The following is a 24,715-nucleotide window of genomic DNA, read 5'->3' as shown; positions in this document are numbered from 1 at the left end:
TGTCGGTGCTGTCTAGTGCTTGGCAGAGAAATCGTGTAATACTCTTCCATGTCAGTAGGTGGCAGCAGGTAGCTAATTGCTTTGTAAACGTCGTATCTAATGCTTAAACCAAAAATAAACAAAAGGCGAGTGCCCCTAAAAAAGGCATTGAAGCTTAGGGATGGCTATGGAAAACGAAAGTAAAATTGCACTGGCTACAAAGTAAACAAAAACAGAATGCTGGACGACAGCAAAGACTTACAGCATGTGGAGCAGACGGCGTCCACAAAGTACATCAAAAATGCAAAAAAAAAAACGCGAAACAAGAGCTCTTGAACGTACACAAGGGTAGGCGGACCACAAGAAATATCGACAGTAACGATACGAAGTATAGTATCAATATATGGTCAATGTTGCAATTATTAAATATTTTTTTATAATCACATCGTTTTTTTCGTTGTTGTTTACACATTTCAATAGCCAATAGTAAGTTTTGCTTTTGGTTAGTTATTTTTGCACTATTGACTTCAATATAAACACTGTCTGTAATGTAAGAAAATAATGTTATTATAATTAGATATTGTTACACAGTCTCTCTGCGCTTATGTTAGATTACAGTGGTGATCAAAACGTTAATAATTTATTGATCCTGTACATGACCCTGGACCTGCTTGGTACAGTGCACCCGGAACGTTTTCACAGCGCTTGACTTTTCCACAATTTTGGTATGTCACAGTCTTATTCCAAAATAGAATTAATTCATTTGCGTCCTCAAAATTCTACAGACAATACCCTATAATGACAATTTAACATTTTTATTTTTAAATTTGCAAATGTATTAAAACTAAAAATTCACATGTACTTACATTTGTTCAATACTTTGGTGATGCATCTTTGGCAGAAATTACAAGCTTGGCACACCTCTCTTAGGGCAGTTTCACTCATTCCTTTTTGCAGCGCCTCTCAAGCTCTGTCAGATTGGATGGGAAGTTGGTTTACATCCAGGATGTCTCTGTACATTGCTGCATTAATCTTAGTTTAGTTAGGGAGGTGACCAAGAACCCGATATTTTTGCTAAATTTACCTGGGCATAGGTTGATTGGCAACACTAAATTGGCCCTAGTGTGTGGCTGTGAGTGTGAATGTTGTCTATCTGTGTTGGCCCTGCGATGAGGTGGCAACTTGTCCAGGGTGTACCCTGCCTTCCGCCCTAGTCCAGCTGGGATAGGCTCCAGCCCCCGCCCCGTGTGATAGAAGACGAATGGATGGAAGGATTTTTTTTTTTTTTTACTTTGCACATTGTCATTACGGGGTATTGTCTGTAGAATTTTGTGAACAAAAATGTATTTATTAGATTTTTGGAATAAAGCTGTAACATAACAGAGTGTGGAAAAACTGAAGTGCTGTGAATACTTTCCAGATGCCCAAATTTGGAGTATCGCTCACAATAAACAATCAATGTCCAACAAATTCGGCATCCTGGCTCGTTCGTCCGTATCGATTAGCTCATCTTGCTCATTTGGTTTGAAACTGAAATATTCCCACACAGAGACATTTGGGTTTACTGTCATCTTATTACCTCCTAATATTTGTTACCTCGCAGAGCTTGATACCACCCGCCTCCACACACAGAGACAAAGACGATGTATGGCTACAAGAGGGTGTACTCCATTTAATTTTGCTATTGAACAAACACGCTTAGGTGCTGAGAGCAATGCTCAGAGTGAGGAACCCTCCTACACCCTGTTTAAAAAGAAGGGACGATAAAAAAAACACACACACAAGGACATGGCAGTTTATCAGTGCAAGCAAAATTATTTAGTTCCTTTTCAGTGGCCTTGTGGTTAGAGTGTCCGCCCTGAGATCGGTAAGTCGTGAGTTCAAACCCCGAGTCATACCAAAGACTATAAAAATGAGACTCATTACCTCCCTGCTTGGCACTCAAAATCAAGGGTTGGAATTGGGGGTTAAATCACCAAAATGATTCCCGGGCGCGGCCACCGCTGCTGCTCACTGCTCCCCTCACCTCCCAGGGGGTGAACAAGTAGATGGGTCAAATGCAGAGGACAAATTTCACCACACCCAGTGTGTGCGTGACAATCATTGGTACTTTATTTATCATTCGATTCATTGATTCATTGATTATTGGCCCAGGCTTATTTTGAATTTCAACTTCTATTGTACTCTATTTCAGCTTCCAGTAAAAAAACAAAACAAATAAACTAGTCTTTGTTTTGGCTGTTGTAAGGAATACATATGATCTGGGCGGATTACTCATTCAGAAGATGTGGTCGCTTGGTGTGTTCGCTAGCAGATAGGTTAAATATAAAGGTCAAATGTCATGTATGCATTTACGTGACAAGAACAAGAACTTAATATGAGAGGGAAGAGCTGAAGATAATTGTGTCATTGAATATCAATACTAGTCATCCTGTTCATACCAGGAAGGATGGTGATGGTCCAAACAGCAGGATTAACCCAGTGGAAAGAATAGCCTCATTAAAGTTTGATTTATATGCTGGTTTGACATTGCTCAAGGGCTACCGTTGGACTACAGATGAGTTCACGGATTGTTTGCGTTGCTGCTTTGCATTTTGCAGAGCGGCTTGCAAGGCATTCAGTTGGAAATCAGTCTGTTTTTAACAGACTTATGTCACTCTGGCTGTTATTGACAGCATTTTTTTCCTCCTCCCTAGTCTTAAGATGGCCCATTTTCTTCTCATCAGTGGCGCTCTGCTCATCAGCGCAATCATCTGCCTTCTAACACAATCAAGCTGCACTCAAATTACAGTCACGATTGAGAGCAGGCTGGTGGCAAGAAGAGACAAGGGCTAATGATTGAAGCATGAGGAGGTGGACACAATGTAATATGTGTTAAATGTAATGAAATCTATTGCGACAGCCTGCAGGATTTTTTCCTCCTCCTTTAGCTGTCGATTTGTATTTTGTTGTCTGTGGTTTATGTTGAAAGAGAATGAGAGGTTAAATGACATCATGCATGGCAGTTTTAATACAGACATCTGCAAACCCTTGTTACCACGCTGCGTTTTTTTTAGAGCCCACAGTATTTTGGTTGCTGTTTGTACATGTTAATGGTGCGACGGAACAAGGCACCTGGTAATTGATAGCTTTCATGTCATACCATGCACGCTCTACAGTCTGTTTATAAGCTATGCAGGATGGGCTGTATACAACTTACCATGTGCATTAATGTATCTGCATGCAACATATTTCAATCATACTGCACATTTTCTCCAGAATATTCCTACTGCAAGCAATGATATGTTCATTGATGCTACATCTTATTCTTTCACTTCTTTTAGTAACCTCATTAAACTCTCTTCACAGATTCCTCCCAACGCATAAAAATGTCAAACATGATTTTCACCGATGGCATAAATCAGAGCGCATTATTCAAAAATCAAATCTCGCTGCATGCGGCTGAAGCTAATGTGCTGTGATGTTATTACGATATGGATATTCTTCCACCGACTACGCCGCAATGTTTTGTCTTCTGATCTTCAACCATGCATATTTAACAGAAGCACACTGGCTCTGCACAGTGTGCAAGGGAAAACACTCCCTGCAGGTTAATATGGTTATACAAACACAACATGGCGACATGGCGTGGGCACGAGTACTTACTGGGACAATAGGGCAAAAGGGTTATTGTCAGTAATACTAAAACAGGTGTACACATGATTTATTGAACTGGTTTCACATTTAGTTGTGTACTATTATCAGGTACTGACTGGCTACTTTCTAGATGCAAATGTACTTCTAATGCATTCACAGTCCATTCAGCAACATTTTCCGGTCATAGCTTGTGGCACAATTAAAGCTCTAGACCAGGGCTATTCAAGTGGCGGCCCTGGAATGACACCAGACGAGTTCAATTCAAAACTTTGGAGACTGACATTTTTGTAACAAATTCCTAAAAAGACTAGAGTTCTCCTGTTGTACAGAGGAACTTGGACCACTGTAAACACAATGGCAGATCCATGCATTGACATTTTAACCTTGCCAGCAAACATAGAACACCAGGTTCCAAACTTGGGATTTACATCCAGTAACTGAGGCATTCCTTAAGGCACCCCTTTAAGTCCTCTCCTGTTGGGTTGTTACAATGTTTTTCCTCAGTATGATTTATGTAATTAAGGTGGGGTTCCTCAAGGTTTCATTTTAGGTCCTCTCTTTTTCATAATTTGGGCTATTTACTGGTGGTCTGCAAGTTCTGTTCAAAAAACTTGTGAGAGACTCACATTTTTGCAGCAGATTTGTAAAGGTGTCATATCACATTTTTGTTCTACATTTAAAACACTTTACTGTGGTCTACATAACATGTAATGGTGGTTCTTTGGAGAAAAATTAGTAGAGATTTTGTTTTAAAGACCTATTTTCAAGCTATTTCTTTTCTCCCTTTGTTGTTAGATGTAAATGAATCTCTCCTCACCAATGTTTTGTAGTTTTTTTTAGCTGTCTTCCTTTTTTAATTGTGCACTCTATACATCGGTGACCGCCACATGACATCTGTTTTGAGTAACTTTCACCACAACACAACATCCCAGTTGATATAGCGAGCTCAGCGGCTCACCTTGAGTTTTGTTGTCAGCACCAAGGAAGAAAGCGAAGATGCTTGCGGACGAGGGAAAGGAATGAAGCCCGCATACAGGTCTGGATCTATAGCTGGCTAAGGTTAAACTTCTACCGAGTCTAACTTCTTAATGCTAGATCCTGGTTGTATACATAAGTATATTGACAATAAAAGGTTTTTCTGTTCTTTATCATGTAAATAACTCTACTGCACGGCTGTGTTTCGAGTTGTAAACAATAGAGGCTCAAGGCCAGAAGGTACGTACGTTACGTGCGACATCGCGAACGTAATAACGGATTATATAACTTAAACGTCAATTGCCAAACACACTAGGCACTGATCCAATTAAAAGTAGTTTGTGGGAAAATGATTCTTTATTTTGCCAGAAGATGGTTATGCTATTGTCTTACATTATAAAGCTAAGCTAGCTACACAACAAATCAAACTAACATTGCTAAAGTATCTTTTAACGCATTTCTAACCTACTGTTATTACTTACGGTTTCAGTCACTACGTTTCCATGCACTAAATTGGTCTAATTTCTCAAATAGTTATTTTTTTTAATTTGTTGTATATTTGTGAAGTCCAAGTGTCCATGCACTCTCTCTAATGCGACCATTGGTCATAAGCTATGTGCCTTCCGCACACTGTGGGGCGCTTGTTTCATTTTAGCGCGTCTTAATTAATTCCTTTTCCGGTTGACCTATGACGTCACAATAGCCGTCTGCAGATCCTTACAACTTGTTTTAAGTGATGTCCACTGTAAAATTGGCACAGATTACAAATATTACGTCTCTAATGGCTATGCTGATGTTAAATGAAATGACGTTGGATTGCACTACGAACATGATGCTACTACCAAGAATGTATCGGAGTGGATGCAGGTCCGGAGCAAAGAAAGACCTGCATCATCAGCAATAGAATGCACATGAGAGAGCGGTGGTGTGGGGCTGTAATTTTTAGCAAATCACATGTTACAATGCAATTTCAATGTTAATGATGTGCATTTATTTATTTTTTTAATTTCAGGTTATGGTAAGCAGAAAAATAGTTGTTTATTTAAATTTTCCCTAAAATACGCATTGATTGTGTTTTTAACCGATTACTTTGATTAATCGAACAAACTAATCGATAGATTACTAGATTACCAAAATAACTGATACCTGTAGCCATATGCTTGAGAACTAGTTAAAGTGCGCGCAGAAGGGTACAGCAGCCCGTGTGTGTGTGCTTCATTGAGACAGCGACAGCAACTTTAAGGAAGAATAACACCGCTTATGAGTTAATTTTTCACACTTCGTTGTGTCTGCCAAGTGTGAGGCAAACACCTCCAGAGGCAAATAGAAGGAAAGTATAAAGTGCAGTTAGAGATTGTAAAACATTCTGTAGAGAAGTGGAGACATCAACATTGGCTGCATGCTCGATCCAAGCCAAACAAACTCTGCCGTCATCTTTAAAGATAACGATGATATCTTTAAAAATGTGTAAGGATCTTCTTCAATGAAATGGACAGTGATAAAAAAAAAAGCAGCCCCATTATTGAGACTTCCTTCTCCCAATAAGCTTGTCTCTCCCTCCCCACAGGGGATAATGGTAAAGAGTTGTTCCCACTTGTGTTGTTCTAATGCAGTAGTGCCTCAACTAACAAGCTCAATTGGTTCCACGACCGAGCATGTAACTCAAAACACTTGTATCTCAAAACATCGCCGCCCATTGAAGTCAATTTATTCTGTGCTTTGCCCCCGCCCCACACACCACAATTTTAGTATTCATCCATCCATTTTCTACCGCTTTAAACTTAAAGAAAAACACGTAAATAAGAAATATTGTATAAAAAAAACCAATACAAACAATAATCAAATGCACTACAGTCTTACATGTATAGAAAAAAATACCATAAAAAATCCTTCAAATCTTTGGAGTACAAATGTCTAGCATTTACTTGTAAGAGCAACTACGGTCCGCGATGAATTTGATGTCATTTTGGTGGTTCGACCTTCGTTGTTTCCCTCAAGCTGGCTTTCCGTCTAACACACAATACCAGCAGCTTTTCCATATTTTCATGGATACATGTTAGCCGTTTTTGCCGGCGCCAAAAGCTGGCTCCCACTTTCGCACGGTGCTGAGTCTGCCAAGTAGCCTTATTATGCTCGAACTGTCTCGCCAAGTTGGCTACGCACTCGGTCATGATATTGATTATTGCTTCAATTCAATAAATGTCATCCTGTGCTTCTTCTCAGCACTGTCCTTCACACTCACTTTCTTTGTTTCCTTGCTTGGGAAAACCCAGACATGTCGATATATAGCTATAAGCTATTGCTAGTGAGGAAGACCGGATGTTTTGAAGCGGATCGTACTGGTTTATTTGACATTTACTACACCCACTAGTCTTAAGCATAACAAATGCAGAAGAACAGCATTTGTCTCAAAATACTCGTATGTTGAGGTATCACTGTTTTCATGTATCCTTCATGTTCTTTGTGCAGTGTGACTGGATGAAGTGTTAATTTAGCCATTATTAGGTATGAGATCCGACCTACACTAAAACTCGACTTATATACTGTCTAGGAACAGAACTCGTTTGTAACCCAAAGACATTCTGTACACACCTTTGTCAATTTCTGTAATATTGTAGACAGATTGGTGCATGAGGAAAAACAACTTTGCAGGGGGAAATTAGCACCAGAATAGCCATACAACATTAAGGCTATCTGTATTACCCATCATGTATCACAGCATGTCTTCCAAAGCTTTTTGACCATAACCCACAAGGAACGTCACAAATGTCATCAGCTATGTGCACATGAACACATTTAATCGGATTAAAAGCCTAACCGGAATAAAAATGCTTCATGTAAACACCCCATTCGATCACACACATTCGGATCAAAATTCCATTCAGATCGAGACAGGTGGTTTATGCCCAAAGTCGTTCGGATTGTAGCGCATGAAAACACATCTTCCGAAATTCGGGTTAGAATTATTCTTACTGCACATGTCTTTGACGTCCGCTATACTTTGATGGTGGAGGGGGTTACTCAATTAAAGTCTCGGAATGAAGCGATTGTCTTGGTGATGTCTTCCCTCATTCAACATGTACAGAATTAGCGTTATGTGCTGTTGAGTTTGTCGCTCTAAAAACGAGGCTAGCAAAAACAAAAGTTTGGTCTGGAGTGTCATATTTAAGTTAAAGTTAAAGTACCAATGATTGTCACACACACACTAGGTGTGGCAAAATTATTCTCTGCATTTGACCCATCACCCTTGATCAGCTCCTGGGAGGTGAGGGGAGCAGTGAGCAGCAGCGTTGGCCACGCCCGGGAATCATTTTTGGTGATTTAACCCCCAATTCCAACCCTTGATGCTGAGTGCCAAGCAGGGAGGTAATGGGTCCGATTTTTATTGTCTTTGGTATGACTCGGCCGGGGTTTGAACTCACAACCTACCGATGTCGATGTAACAATTAAAGGAGGGATCCAGTGGTTGTATTACCGAGCTGTTTTATTCACGACATTACAGCTACTCCAAGCGCTAACTGCTAGCCTCAAACACATACCGTATTTTTCGGGTTATAAGTCGCAGTTTTTTTCATAGTTTGGCCGTGGGTGCGACATATACTCCGGAGCGACTTATGTGTGAAATTATTAACACATTACCGTAAAATATAAAATAATATTATTTATCTAATTCACGAAAGAGACGAAGCAAATGTCAGCAATCGCCACACACACGTCAACCAATAAGAATTTGGCGGGGGAGGGTGATGGCAGAAGTGCATTGTGGGTCATGGGATGCTAACTGCTATATGCTACTGCCGTAGCTATTAAAATGGATCATTTTTTAAAAAAACTGAGAAGGGCTGAACAAAAATGGCACCGAAAAGGAAATCATATACTGCCGATTACAAGCTGGACGTAGGGAATTATGCAGCAGAAAACGGAGATCGAGCAGCAGAAAGAAAGGACGCTAGCGGCACATACCAGGAGCGACAACGAGGAAGAAGATTTCATCGGTTTTAGCGATCAGGAGTGACAGATTGTTTGGTAAACGTATAGCATGTTCTATATGTTATAGTTATTTGAATGACTCTTACCATAATATGTTACGTTAACGTACCAGACCCGTTCTCAGTTGGTTATTTATGCGTCATATAACGTACACTTATTCAGCCTGTTGTTCACTATTCTTTATTTATTTTAAATTGCCTTTCAAATGTCTATTCTTGGTGTAGGGTTTTATCAAATAAATTTCCCCCAAAAATGCAACTTATACTCCAGTGCGACGTATATATGTTTTTTTCCTTCTTTATTATGCATTTTTGGCCGGTGCGACGTATGCTCCGGAGCGATTTATAATCCGAAAAATACGGTACAAAGAATGTCGTGCATAACCACAACACAAAAAGCACAGAACAGCTCTATTTCAAAAAGAGAGGTAAAACAAAACATTCAACACAAGGAAAATATAAATAATTACCGTGATAACCTCGGGCAAGCAGAAATGCACAAAGCCATGTCTGTTTCCAGTGGAAGTCACTGCTTCTTCAGCACCTGCAGTGTGTGAACTCGTCCAAAAAATGGCGCCATAGCGCAAATAATAACACACTTTTAAATTTATGTGAGGTTCTACGCATGTCAAAGTAAAGTATTCCGATTTAAAGTGTGATGCATAATCAGATCAATGATGATCAGATTAAATAAATGTTGTCCATGTACACGTGGCTACTGACAGTCCAGAAGTTTAGATTTTTAAAGAAGGCCAAATAGTGGGTTAAAGGCCTACTGAAATGAATTTGTTTTATTTAAACGGGGATAGCAGATCCATTCAATGTGTCATACTTGATCATTTCGCGATATCGCCATATTTTTGCTGAAAGGATTTAGCAGAGAACCACGGCGATAAAGGTCGCAACTTTTGGTCGCTGATAAAAAAAGCCTTGCCTATACCGGAAGTAGCGTGACGTCACCGGAGGAAGGACTCCTCACATTTTCCCATTGTTTACAATTCAGCGAGAGAGATTTCGGACCAAGAAAGCAACGATTAACCCATTAATTTGAGCGAGGATGAAAGATTTGTGGATGAGGAAAGTGAGAGTGAAGGACTAGAGAGGCAGTGCAGGACGTATCTTTTTTCGCTCTGACCGTAACTTAGATACAAGGGTTCATTGGATTGCACACTTTCTCCTTTTTCTATTGTGGATCACGGATTTGTATTTTAAACCACCTGGGATACTATATCCTCTTGAAAATGAGAGTCGAGAACCGAAATGGACATTCACAGTGACTTTTATCTCCACGACAATACATCGGCGAAGCTCTTTAGCTACTGAGCTAACGTGATAGCATCGGGCTCAAATGCAGATAGAAACAAAATAAATAAATCCCTGACTGGAAGGATAGACAGAAGATCAACAATACTATTAAACCATGGACATGTAAATACACGGTTAATAATTCCCAGCTTGGCGAAGCTTAACAATGCTGTTGCTAACGACGCCATTGAAGCTCACTTAGCAACGGGACCTCACAGAGCTATGATAAAAACATTAGCGCTCCACCTACGCCAGCCAGCCCTCATCTGCTCATCAACACCTGTGCTCACCTGCGTTCCAGCGATCGACGGCGCGACGAAGGACTTCACCCGCTCATCGATGCGGTCGGCGGCTAGCGTCGGACAGCGCGTCTGCTATCCAACTCAAAGTCCTCCTGATTGTGTTGCTGCAGCCAGCCGCTAATACATCGATCCCACCTACAGCTTTCTTCTTTGCAGTCTCCATTGTTCATTAAACAAATTGGAAAAGATTCACCAACACAGATGTCCAGAATACTGTGGAATTTTGCGATGAAACAGAGCTGTTTGTATTGCGATACAATGCTTCAACCATTGATGTCACGCACAAACGTCATCATACCTAGACGTTTTCAGCCGGAAGTTTCCTGGGAAATTTAAAATTGCACTTTGTAAGTTAACCCGGCCGTTTTGGCATGTGTTGCAATGTTAAGATTTCATCATTGATATATAAACTATCAGACTGCGTGTTCGGTAGTAGTGGGTTTCAGTAGGCCTTTAAGTAGTCTATTCCAGTGTTATCTTTTTGTCTTAGTCACTGGACTACTACTGACACAGTCTATCACACCACCATTAGAGAGGCTAATACACACATGTGGTAGCCTAATGGCTCATCTAAAACTGTCAGTGTATTTTCCATAGACAAATCGGGTGTTGTCATCTCTTAAGTATTATAAATGATGTTGTGTTGGTTCCACGGAGAACAACTCAGCCACAGAGTGACTGTGAAGATGTGAGTCCCAAACATATTCAGCGTGAGAAGCCAGCTAAAGTCATGAAAGCTGCTCATTCACTGCTAGCCAGCTTTCTTCCTAAGCGATGCGGCGGGGCAGGAGGTTGGGATTGCAGCACAGGATTTTGGGATTGTCATGTCAAAAAGGTCTCTCTGAAGCCGAGTGAATCATAGGGAGTGTGTGTGCTTTCAAATATAAAGACTGAGACCATCAGACAGATAAAGAGGCAAAGGGCAGTTTGTCGTTTTCATCATCTCAGTCAGCCCAAGGTGCTCACATATAATCGTCGTCAAGTGACAGAGCCCAGAAGTGATCGTTGCTCTCAACGTGAATACACATCCTAGGACATCGCAATGGACATTTCTAGGCCTATTGAGCTTTTTCCGCTGACTTGTTTTTTCTTGTCACTTGTGGCAGACCATACTGATGTTTTGCAAGGTTTGGATGAAATGTGAGCAGATTTAAATGCAGAAAGCTATAGGCTAGTCACACCAAACTGACAAAAACCAAGTGCCTGTTTGTGTGCTGTTTGATGGCCAAATTGTTGGTCACGCTAGAAATCCCAGTGTTGCTGAAGGGATTGCAAAATCAATGTGAGCTATTCATACACGGTTCTAATCCCCAGATTTACTGCCATTTAATCTGTGGTTATGACGGAGCTCTGGTGTTTCTAATGCCATCAAACAGATGTCTCTGCTCAGCCAGCCAAGTTCGGCTGCATGCACCTGGTGACCATCAAACCTTGGCATCCAGAGGCACATTGAATTGTTTTCCCTTCAGGTGGTAATTGTTGCTAGACTTCCTATACGATACTGACTTTGGACCCTTTTGTATTGATACAATAAGATGTCAGCAGGAATCATACATTTATTATTATAACATGTTTGATCAAGTGATCATTACTCCCAACAGGGAACAATGGTCGGTATGAAAATTCTCCTATTTATTATTAAATTAAACATTCGGGAGGAGCCCCTGCTCCTCCACATCGAGAGAAGCCAGATGAGGTTGTTCGGGCATCTGGTCAGAATGCTGCCTGGGCGCCTCCCTGGGGAGATGTTTAGGGCACGCCTGACTGGTAGGAAGCCACGGGAAAGACCCGGGACACGTTGGGGAGACTGTGTCTCCCGGTTGGCCTGGGATCGCTTCGGGATCCCCCGGGAGGAGCTGTACAAAGTGGTTGGGGAAATGGAATTTTGGGCTTTTTTGCTTAGGTTGCTGCCTCCGCGACCTGACCTCGAAAAAACGGAAGAAGATGGATGGATGGAAGGATTATTAAACACCTCTATTTGCGTTCTTTTCGGTCTACCAACGTTTCGATCAAGGCAAATATGCCCCTAATGCGATTGTTACGTTTATTTATTCATTTTGTGTGCCTCTGAAAGTTCTCTGGTGGCTGCCATTTTTATGACACGCCATTTTGAAGAGGCGGGACCCTGACATCACATTCTGATTACATATCTGCGAGGAGGAGACTGCGGCGGCACCAATGGCACATGGATTGACTTACAAATATGGAAGACACAAGTCCACAATTGCAACCATTATCAAAAAAGGATGTTTATATGGTTGCTGACTTTGCCAAAGGGGTTACATATTTTTGCAAGGATGGAGAGAAAGTGCTAGACCAGGCGAGAAAAGCTGTTGCTCATGTGGATAAATAAGAAGCAGTTAGCCAGTTAAAGCATTTACGAAGGCACGCCATCTCTATGGCGACTTGATGTCCAAAAGTGATCATGCTGGAAACCAGCACAGAAGAACAGTTAAAGGTGAGCAGTGGGTGTTCGGAAAAGTTTAAAATGAGCTGTCATTCACAGATACCATATTTTTCGGACTATAAGTCGTAGTTTTTTTCATAGTTGGGCCGGGGGTGCGACTTATACTCAGGAGCGACTTATGTGTGAAATTATTAACACATTACCGTAAAATATCAAATAATATTATTTAGCTCATTCACGTAAGAGACTAGACGTATAAGATTTCTTCGGATTTAGTGATTAGGAGTGACAAATTGTTTGGTAAACGTATAGCATGTTCTATATGTTAGTTATTTGAATGACTCTTACCATAATGTTACGTTAACATACCAGGCACGTTCTCAGTTGGTTATTTATGCGTCATATAACGTACACTTATTCAGCCTGTTGTTCGCTATTCTTTATTTATTTTAAATTGCCTTTCAAATGTCTATTCTTGGTGTTGGGTTTTATCAAATAAATTTCCCCAAAAAATGCGACATATACTCCAGTGCGACTTATGTTTTTTTCCTTCTTTATTATGCATTTTCGGCCGGTGCGACTTATACTCCGGAGTAGGGCTGCAACAACTAATCGATTAATCAATTAAAATCGATTATAAAAATAGTTGCCGATTAATTTAGTCATCGATTCGTTGGATCTATGCTATGCGCATGCGCAAAGGCAATTATTATAATTTTTTTTAAATTATTTTTTATTTTATTTTTATTTATTTTTTAATAAACCTTTATTTATAAACTGCAACATGTACAAACAGCTGAGAAACAATAATCACAATAAGTATGGTGCCAGTATGCTGTTTTTTTTTCAATAAAATACTGGAAAGGATAGAAATGTAGTTTGTCTCTTTTATCCGATTATTAATTGATTATTCGAAGTAATAATCGACAGATTAATCGATTATCAAATTAATCGTTAGATGCAGCCCTACTCCGGAGCGACTTATACTCCGAAAAATACGGTAATAATAATAATGGATTAGATTTTATATCGCGCTTTTCTATTATTAGATACTCAAAGCGCTCACAGAGAAGTGGGAACCCATCATTCATTTACACCTGGTGGTGGTAAGCTACATTTGTAGCCACAGCTGCACTGGGGTAGACTGACGCCACAGTATAGTGTCATGATGTATCTTGTGCAGTAGCTATGAAAAACTGCTGGGTTCCACAAATATTTGTGATGTTTAAATTGCTTTTAGGCCATTAGTAATAATGTGGGATTGAGGTATGCGCTTATAGACAAGCAGACACATGCTACTTAACAGTAAATAGTACCTAGTGACCATTTCATTCAGTTTTAAAGTCAGTACACATACAGGCTAAAACATAACTGTCTGTGCTATACTTCATTGTCTTAGAATAAATATTGCCTGATTAGAATTTATTTTTCGGCCCAATTATTGTCCACAGGTTCGTTATGTTACTTTGATGGACTTTTAAATGAATGCCTGAATAAATCAAAGTAAAATAATGCAATCGTGGCCTTTCTGGTGTAAAATTGGTTAAGTATATACAGTGAGTCAAAATGTAGTGCAATACTTGGCTGCAACCAGCAGAGGTGTTATTAATTCAGCTTCAAGGAGTTAGGGCAGGGGTAGGCAACCCAAAATGATGAAAGAGCAAGAAATACAAAAAATGTATCTGTCTGGAGCCTCAAAAATCTAAAAGCCTTATATAAGTCTTGTAATGAAGGCAACACATGATGTAAGTGTCTATATTAGCCTACTATCAAAATGATTGTGTCGCAGGCTGATGCAAATCTTCGTTGACAGAAATGTTGAAATGTAATTTTCATTCTACACATTTTTACAACATTGGAGAACATTAGTATTACGGAGGTTTCTTAGAGGGTGAGACAACTCCTGGAAATTACTAGCTTAGAATGGCCAAAGGTATAGATGTGTGTCCAAGTTAAAGGAAAATCTTTGCAAGCTGGGTAACATTTGCTGTGGTCTATAACAACCCACAAACAACTATGAGAAATGCAGCCAATATTACATAATATAATGTGTCATGAGACCAGCAAATATAAATTAAATACACAGAGGACATCCATCCATCCATCCATTTTCTACCGCTTAATCCCTTCGGGGTTGCGGGGGGCGCTGGAGCCTATCTCAGCTACAATCGGGCGGAAGGCGGGGTACACCCTGGACAAGTCGCCACCTTATCACAGAGCCAACACAGACAGACAAACAACATTCACACTCACATTCACACACTAGGGCCAATTTAGTGTTGCCAATCAACCTATCCCCAGGTGCATGTCTTTGGAGGTGGGAGGAAGCCGGAGTACCCGGAGAGAACCCACGCAGTCACGGGGAGAACATGCAAACTCCACACAGAAAGATCCAGAGCCCGGGATTGAACCCAGGACTGCTCAGGACCTTCGTATTGTGAGGCAGACGCACTAACCCCTCTTCCACCGTGCTGCCCACACACAGAGGACATATGTGAAGGAAATTAAATTAGCTCAAATATACCTACAAACGAGGCATAATGATGCAATTTGTACATACAGCTAGCTTAAATAGCATGTTAGCATCGATTAGATTGCAGTAATTCAGTGACAAAATATGGCTGATCAGCACTCCAACCAGTCAATGACATCCACAAAGTTCACCTTTGTACATTCACGCACCGCATAAAAAGTTTGGTGGACAAAATGAGACAAAGGAGTAGATTTGGCTCAATGGAGACAAGGATTAGTGATATAGTGATATTGAAGCAGTTACAACGCTGCTGACTACGGACAGACATTAGCCGCTACCTAGCTAGCTATGTCTTAAAGCACCTCTTCCTGAGGGTGTTCTACACATGACATGACGTGACGACGACGGGTGGGGGACCGGTACTTTTTAGTGGTGGTATAGTACCAAATATGATTCATTAGTATCGCGGTACTATACTAATACTGGTATCCCGTACAACCCTAATCTTTACTACCTTAGATATTGGGGTATGAGGCTAAACTCCTCACTTGTTATGTGAATCGTGAATTATATTTATATAGCGCTTTTCTCCAGTGACTCAAAGCGCTTTACATAGTGAAACCCAATATCTAAGTTACATTTAAACCAATGTGGGTGGCACTGGGAGCAGGTGGGTAAAGTGTCTTGCCCAAGGACGCAACGGCAGTGACTAGGATAGCAGAAGCTGGGATCGAACCTGGAACCCTCAAGTTGCTGGCACGGCCACTCTACCAACCGAGCTATACCGCCCCCTATGGTGCTGTCGTTTGCTTCAAATCGCTGTGTTTGACCTGCAACCCATTGGCACGTTTTCATTTTGGCCCTTGGCGGCAAACATTTTGGGCACCCCTGCTCCTTTGTTTTTAGGAATTTGCTGTTTTTTGAACTGAACTTGGGGACCGGCAAATGGGTTATACTTGTATAGCGCTTTTCTACCTTCAAGCTACTCAAAGCGCTTTGACACTATTTCCACATTCACCCACACACATTCACACACGGATGGCGGGAGCTGCCAAGCAAGGCCCTAACCACGACCCATCAGGAGCAAGTGTCTTGCTCAAGGACACAACGAACATGACAAGGTTGGTAGAAGGTGGTTATCGAACCAGGAACCCTCAGGTTGCTGGCACGGCCACTCTCACAACTCCGCCACACCGTCCCCTGGTATGGTGTCATTCCCGGGCCCCCGGATTGCCAGTTGGAAAGCCCCGCCGTAGGTATAAATAGTATTGCTCATTTACTTACCTTACCTTACCATTTACTTACCTTATTAGCACAGTGTGAAACTGCTTAAATGTATTCCTATGTAGCGGATAGGTGGTGTGTGTGTGAGGGTGTGTGTGTGTTGCGTTTGAATACAGAGATTGTCTCAGCGTGTGGATGCCGAATGTGAAATGTCAATGTTATTGAACAGGTGCTGCGAGGCAGCGCTGTGATGTTTTTATTTCCAAGCTCTTGTCGAGCGAGGCAGAGAAGAGAAGGGGGCTCATGGGATAATGGGGGAGGTTCAGGGGGTGTGTGACTAGACGTGTGTGTGTGTGTGTGTGTGTGTGTGTGTGTGTGTGTAGCAAGTGTAAGCGTAACGATTTGTGTGTATCTAAAAAGCATTATTGAGTCGCGGGAAATGAGAAGTGGCTCAGAATAAATGCTTCTCCCAGAAAATGGTAACTGTATGTTCTTAGTGTGTCCGTGTTCACCATGCTGTGCAGCATGACGCCGCATGCGGAAAGTAGCCCCTCTTGCCCGGCCTTACGCGACAAGCTGCTGTCACTTCATTTGTGCCATTTTTCACATCATTCATTGGATTCCCCCTTCCTCCCGTCCCCCCCGTCCTCTGTGTCTGTTTCCCTTCGGTTTTCCTCTTGCAGACTGTGTCAATACTTGTTGAGGGGCTTTGTGCTCGGAGGTGAATGCAGTCAAGGTTAGTCAACAATGCCTCATGACACCTGAGCGCTGACTACTGCCTACCCCCCCCCCCCCCCCCCCCCAAAAAAAAATGTTTTATTCCTGCCCAGTGGACCTTTTTATAATTTTCCCTACCTGTCCTTGGTGCTCTCAGCCATGTTGCTCCCTGTCATCATCGTCACCCTTCATCTCCCCCTCCTTCTTGCTGACCCCTCTCTCCTGCTGCCTTCACTGCCACTGGGAGAGAAAAAAAAAATACATGTTCAAGCTTTGTGTCTAAATGCATTAGCTCCCGTGTCATAGTATTAGCCTCATTATCCATTGCAGCTTTAATTCTAGTAAACACCTCCTCCCCTCCAGCCATTAAAAAAAGAAAGAAGAAAAAAAAAAGGAGCAATCCAAATGTCCACAAGAGCATTGGAGGATCCAGTCATGATAAAGAGGCTGCTGTGGTTCAAAGCCAAATAGCGGGTTACTTAATGAGTTTGGTAATTGGCTCGCTGTGGCCTCGGTGCATCGCTGTGTGCACGAGCACAGCACTGCATCCCTTTCCATTCCATCCGGCTTTCCTCTCAATCCATCCTCCGTTCTGTGTACTGATTTAAGGAGCTCACGCTGCGCCCGGCCTCTTCTGTCTATTCCCCGCTGCTCCTATTACATTGACTGTTAGCATGCAGCATGTTAGGTTACCCTACTGCTCCACGTTACACATCAACACTGTTATTCTATCTCTCTCCTGTCTACCCCCCGCCCCCCTACACACACACACACACACACACACACACACACACACACACACACACACACACACACACACACACACACACACACACACACACACACACACACACACACACACACGGGGTAAATGTTAGCTTCTTCATGCATTATGCAGAATATGTTCATCCGCGCGAGCAATTTGCAGTTTCCACTTCACCACTTCAGAGCAACATGATGTTAAAACACCTGAAGGTATCTTTGTGTGCATGTGTGTTGATGCTCGGCCTATTTTTAAGTCCTAACAGTAGGGTCATGGTAGCAAGCTTTTTGCATATGATGCTTTTTCTGCACCTTTTGAGGCAAGGAAAATATTGTTCTTAAGTTTTGAAATTGGAAATAACATTTTTTTTACTATTTCTTTTGAAAATCTTATTAGTGAAATCAAAAACGTTCGACTGTTCTAAAAATATGTGTATTTTTTTATGTCCTAGGATTAGCAATACCGATAACATCTACCATGAATTGATTAACGTGGACACCGACTTAAACAAGTTGAAAAACTTATTCAGGTGTTACCATTTAGTGGTCAATTGTACGGAATATGTACTGTACTGTGCAATCTACTAATACAAGTTTCAATCAATCAATCAATCAAATCTATTAACTGCAGATTTTTCCAATGTATTTATAGGGAGTGCTATTGATGGTGAAACAATATCAACACAATATTTAAACTATTTATCTTATTCTCTTTTATTACATACAATTGTTTGAGAAAAACAAAGTCAATAGTACACAACAACTAAGTATAAGCAAAAACTACTATCTATTATGCATTTAAATCCTTTGGTTTTTGCCTTCAAAGTCCTCCTGTGTCCGGGGAATTATTCCTTGACTTAGTAAACATGAACAAAAACACACACAAAAAGATTTTGTGAAAAGGAAAATATCAAAATATGTATTTTAGTATTGATCATATACTGATACTAACTACCCTTGGTATCGACAGTACCAATTTATGTATTGGTTCGCACTCCTACTGACCCTAACAATGCTGACACAACAACAGTTGTTATATTACCCTCTCTCTACACTCATATTCATCTTCTTGTTAATTTCCTGTTAATAAATGGTTACTTTCTGCTGCACTTCTTAAACATTACTAAGCACTTGTTTCTTGGTGGTGTTTCAAGCTAGTTTTTTAGTGCAGTGGTTCTCAACCTTTTTTCAGTGATGTGAACATTTTTTAAATTCAAATACCCCCTAATCAGAGCAAAGCATTTTTGGTTGAAAAAAAGAGATAAGGAAGTAAAATACAGCACTATGTCATCAGTTTCTGATTCATTAAATTGTATAACAGTGCAAAATATTGCTCATTTGTAGTGGTATTTCTTGAACTATTTGGAAAAAAAGATATAAAAATAACTAAAAACTTGTTGAAAAATAAACAAGTGATTCAATTATAAATAAAGCTTTCTACACATAGAAGTAATCATCAACTTAAGATCAATATTTATGGAACATGTCCACAAAAAAATCTAGCTGTCAACACTGAACATTGCATTGTTGCATTGTTGCATTGTTGCATTGTACTGAATGGAATAGCCTACTTGATTTGATGTTCAGTTTATGAACTTACATTCATATTTTGTTTAAGTATTATTCAATAAATATATTTATAAAGGATTTTTGAATTGTTGCTATTTTTAGAATATTTAAAAAAAATCTTATGTACCCCTTGGCATACCTTCAAGTACCCCCAGGGGTACGCGTACCCCCATTTGAGTACCACTGTTTTAGTGTATAGCTTAGCAATTAAGCATGCCTACTCCTGGCTTGTGTAACATGTTTAGCCTCATCCTCCGTTGATAATAATACTTGATAATGATACTTAACATACTAAGAAATGCAGTAGATTTACTGTAATAAGGATGATTACTGTTGGCTTAGAGGAGTGTCTCCACGCTGTGTATGGAGACACATAATTAGCTGCTAGGCACTTGTCAGTGGGGGCTGGGGGAACTAAAAATAAAAAGTGTAAGCCAGAAGAGATTGCTGTTTTTGATAGGAATTCATCTGCAATGGCAATCACAAACTTTTGTCGAAAATTGGACAATAAAGATAGGTGGCTGATCAATCCCCAAATACAAGACAACCAAGGATATTTTCTTCTAGGTCGAAAATAATTTCTTATATTTTGGTCAGTAAACTATTATCTGCTGTCATTACTCTGGCATTGCATTTTGGTACTGAATAGGAACTCTTTTGTTGCAATTGAAGCGTATTGAGTTAACGTCTCTTTGTTGATGGCTTTTTATTCAGTACTACTAATAACTCTCTCGATTTAATACCTGCATTGATCTGCCACCATAATGTCTTCTGTTCTTTCCACCTTTCACATTCTAATCAATTTCCTAGCTAAAAAGAAAGTAATTTGAGTGAATAGATTCATTTTAACTCCCAGAGCTGCTGCCAGGTTTTTTTTTTCTTTTTTTTTTCTTTTTTTTTTTTTTATCTCACTCCCACAGCGGACTGGTTGATTTCGAACACTGCAGGGGTTGGAAGGCCAAAGCACAGCTAAGTGGCTCCTCTTGACCTCAGCACTGATCTCCAAACTGTCTGCACACAGCTTAGATTTTTTTACCCACAAAAATAGCCTAATCTGGCAACACACTGCCTTTGTGCTGTCTTTTTGAATAACATATTTTGTCTCAGCTCCAACATGCTGACCGTGCTCTGGCCTTCCAGATCACTTCTCTCTGTTGTTTGTCATGCCAGCAAGCATGTGAGCTGGAGAAAAATAGCTTGGATGATTTGAAACTCGTTAGAGCCACAATGGGTTTGCTTATTCTCCTTACTCACTATCCATTTGTCATGTTCATTTCTGAATCATTAGCTTGAATTGTGACCACCATGGAATAATAAGCAGAGCTAGAGAAGATTTAAAAAAAAAAAAAAACTTATTGTCAGCCCGTTGTTTTTTATTCGGTGGTGTGTTGGTTTTCAAGTGAGCTTCAGCACTTTCTAGTATATCAACAAAGTTGTAGGTCCACCATTTTTCCATAGGGTGGCAGTGTATGGAGGAAAGACAGCCATGTGCTCAGTGGTAGATAAAGCAGATGAGCTTGGAACTACATAGCAATCACACGCTACAAGCCGTTCTCTCGTTGGGGCTTTCATGACCACGCACTCTTGCGCTCTTCCGTGTAAGATTTCATCAAGCAGCTCTCCTGGTTTAGTGTCAGCCCCGAGTACTGTTTGGTTATGACAGTAATAAACTAGCAGAGCCTGCACTCTCTGAAACGCAGTTCCTTAAAAACCACGTGCAGCCACTGTTGGCCTCAACTGCTCCTTATTTGTTATAATGAATGAGGCACTGTGTTATGTGACACAGACAGCCCATGTGGGGGCTTGGAGAATGTCCGTAGAAAATCAGGGTTTTAGTGATGCAGTCCATGAACAAGAGGAGAAAGGGTGGGGATGGGCAGAAGACTCTTTTCAATTGATTAATTGTTAAGAAATCCTGTTCATAGGCAATGAAGCGAGTGACTCAAAATGGAGTGCACTACTACTGCACATTTTCTGCACATTTATAGAAAGGATTTCAGAATCTTCCAGAAAGTATTCAACAGTGGCGGGCCGTGCGTTTCCCACCTAGGTCGTCAATGATCTCCGACTTCAATGATTACCTCTCAAAATACCATAATTGATGTCACCACATGATCATTGCTGGAGAAATACTATACAGGAACACATTTACACCCTACTGGGCATTGATTCACATCAACAGTGTACAAAGCGGGTTATTTTCTGGAGCATTTAAAAATCAATTAAAACGTATCAGCAATTAAAACATATACCGTAGATTTCTCTGTTTGGCTTATACAACTTCCGGTCAATGAAGTTTGATTCAAAGTACACACTTCTCAAAGATAAATTAACTGCCCTGACCACACGATGGCGACAAATATAAATGTAACAATGTTAATTGAATGACAAGCATGACACACTTTAACAACAAGAGTTTACAACGTTTAGATGTAACAGAACAGCAACTGTCAACAACTTGCAATCTGAATGGCTATCGCAACTGTCTCTCAACTCTGTGTTCTCAAATTCATCTGCTAACGGTCCCAATGACATATCCAATCACAGGACGCGTAAATGTTACGTTCAACGTGAGGCCAGCTAGAAGGCCTTACTGGCAACATTTCCTGATCTGATTGGCTAGCGCAACTGTCTATCACTGTATGTCCCTGTTCACTTACAGTACACGGACACCTGCATTGCTGAATCTGAAGGCGTCTGGCAGATTTGGTACAGCATGGCAACATAAGATAGCTGAATTCTGATTGGATACAAACTAAAACTAAAAACAACAGCACTGGAAGGAGCATAATATGACATTAAGAGAATATGAATAATTTTAGATATTTAGGGGAAGTAAATAAAAAAAAATTTTTTTTTAATTATGATCATGATTTCTGGTTATGTTAGGCCAACAGAGAAGGCCTTGCTGGCCCTGACTGCACGCCACTGGTTTTCAAGGACTACTGGGCCTATGTATGTGCAGAACTCTCCAAAATGAAGACACCGCTCATACCTCAGCAAGCAGTTTTACGAGTGTATCTTCTCAAGGGACAATACTATAGCAGTTGAATTTGGTTATACTTTAGTAGTCAGTGTACCGCTTGTGTAGCAGTATACATTCTCTAACTATTAAAACCCGCTGAACACACAGCCATTATTGTTCTAAATAGCTGACAACACAAGTGAATAGTAAGTTTAATGGGTCTTGCCTCCAGTCAAGCATGTAGTAGGGTCATCGTTGGGTGCTGCATGAGTGCTGCCGGCTATGTGGAGCTGCGGGAAGCATGGGTTCCAACATACTGTGACATTCTGAAGCAGGACGTGAGACCCCTATTGGGAAACCGGGCCGCTTGTCAATGTAAACAAGCCTGTGGTGTCGTCATCTAATTTAGACAATTGGATGTGACGCATGTGAATTTTATGGTCACTGTAAGAGAAACTGGGGGAAAAAACATGAAAATCAAAACAGAAACGTTCAGACATGCAAACAGTATGTAACTCACTGCAGGACCCACTGCTCGTTGAATAGAGCGGTATTGGCTTTTCTGTTTGAGTCTCCAATAAGACCAGAAAAGTCACTAGATTTATAGTTCTCCCTCATATATCACGGTTAATTGGGACCGGACACAACTGCGATAAACGAATTTCTGCAAAGTAGAATTATTATTAATGAATACAATATTTTTATAGTGAGAGCATAACAACTGTTTACAACCTTTTAAATACAGTTCTTGACATTAGTAGCAGTCGACATCCTAATGACAGCAGACCTTGTACAGTAAGTGATGTTTTATTATGCTTTTTGGCGCTCATAAAGTCTGCAGTAGATAGATAGATAGTAATTTATTGATTCCTTCAGGAGAGTTCCCTCAGGAAAATTAAATTTCCAGCAGCAGTGTACAGAATTGAGATAAAAAGTAAAAAGTAAATAATGCGTGTATAAATGGAAATAAAATTGAAAATATTACAATAAGAATAAAAATAAAAAGCAACAATAAGAACAAAAATATACCAGTAAAAATAAGAATATAACAAGAGAAACTAGGCAGTAGTGACCATGTTATGAAAATGTATGGCACTGTTAATTGCACTGTATTTTGTTACAGTTTATTTTAGTATTGTTATTGTTTTGCATCCCCTATCATCCTAGTACCCCCCTACCCCCCATAGAGGAGTTGTACAGTCTGATGCAGTGATTAGTAATCAGTGATGAGGAGGGAAAAAAAGCAAACGTTGTGATGCGTTTTTGAAATAATGCGCCACGTATGCTGAAAATGATCAAAAGACGTAAATATAAAATGTTCTTATTAATGTGCCTGTTACTGTTACATACATACTTACATCTTGTATAAAAAACCCTAAGGGAGATTGCAGATGTTTTTTTAGGGGCTTTAGAGGCAGAATTGAACAGCTCCCTTAGGCTCCATTGTAAGCAGACTTTTGATCACATTTATTTACTGTTTAGAATGCATTAAAAAAAAACATCCATCGTCATGTCTTTCATAATGATTGTGAATTCCAAAAATAGCGCAGTTCCCCTTTACAGTCCAACTTTGTAAATACATACACAACATACAACATGCAATACACATAATACAACTTCATTTTACACTTAATTTACAATTTTTTAGAGTCTGCTTGAAAAAATAATCTGATGTAGTGAAGGAACGACTACATTGCTTGTCGCTTTTTAAAAAAGAGACATGCTAGAGGTCTGAACACTCACTAAATCCAATGACAACGTTGCAAAGTTGGCAACACTGATACCTCCTGCTGTCTTCTTATTCTTTGGCATGGTCAGTCAAGGTGTGTTAAGAAGCGTAGTTATAATGCCATCTACTGTACATAGATGTAACAACTAGGCCAAACTATGCCGAACGGAAAACACCTGTATTGTCCCTTTTTAGAAGCTTGTCTGAAATGTCAGGGTTGCACTCACTTTTTTAATATAAAACCAAAAGAGGGTCAAAAGCTCGTCTTTCCTCCGATCATTTCAGGAACAGCGTCCATATGGTATAAGACTTTCTTACATTCACATACACTAAATGGTTCTTATGGGTGACTCTCTCTCTCTGGTGCATGTTGGCAAAGAAATGAGACATATTGTAGCCTGCAAGTGTCTTTAGTTTCCTTAGTGTTTCAAGGCAGCCAAAAGGGAGTGTGAATAGCTTTGTAAACAAGATATCTGTGTGAGCCGAGACCTTGCACTGATTTGCCTGAAGGGAAATACCATTTCTTGGCTCTACTGTGCTAATGCTCATAAATTAAAGTTCCACCATCTTCATTATAGGCTGTCTCTCCTGCATGCTTTTCCAATGGACATCTTGATTTTCACTTTTGCTCTCGCCTGCTTAAAGATCCTTTTTCCCTCCAGCTCAGTATTCCTTGAAAACCC

General features: G+C 40.3%; 1 protein-coding gene across 1 annotated transcript in view; it reads left to right on the top strand.

Moving 5' to 3' along the window:
• Nucleotides 1–24,715, top strand: part of LOC133654122 (arginine-glutamic acid dipeptide repeats protein-like) — a 185,923-nt gene that overhangs the window by 80,130 nt on the left and 81,078 nt on the right. The window lies entirely within an intron of this gene.

The sequence above is a fragment of the Entelurus aequoreus genome, linkage group LG07 (genome assembly GCF_033978785.1).
Source record: "Entelurus aequoreus isolate RoL-2023_Sb linkage group LG07, RoL_Eaeq_v1.1, whole genome shotgun sequence".
In the NCBI taxonomy this organism is placed as follows: Eukaryota; Metazoa; Chordata; class Actinopteri; order Syngnathiformes; family Syngnathidae; genus Entelurus; species Entelurus aequoreus.
This window is presented reverse-complemented; position numbering and strand designations above follow the sequence as displayed.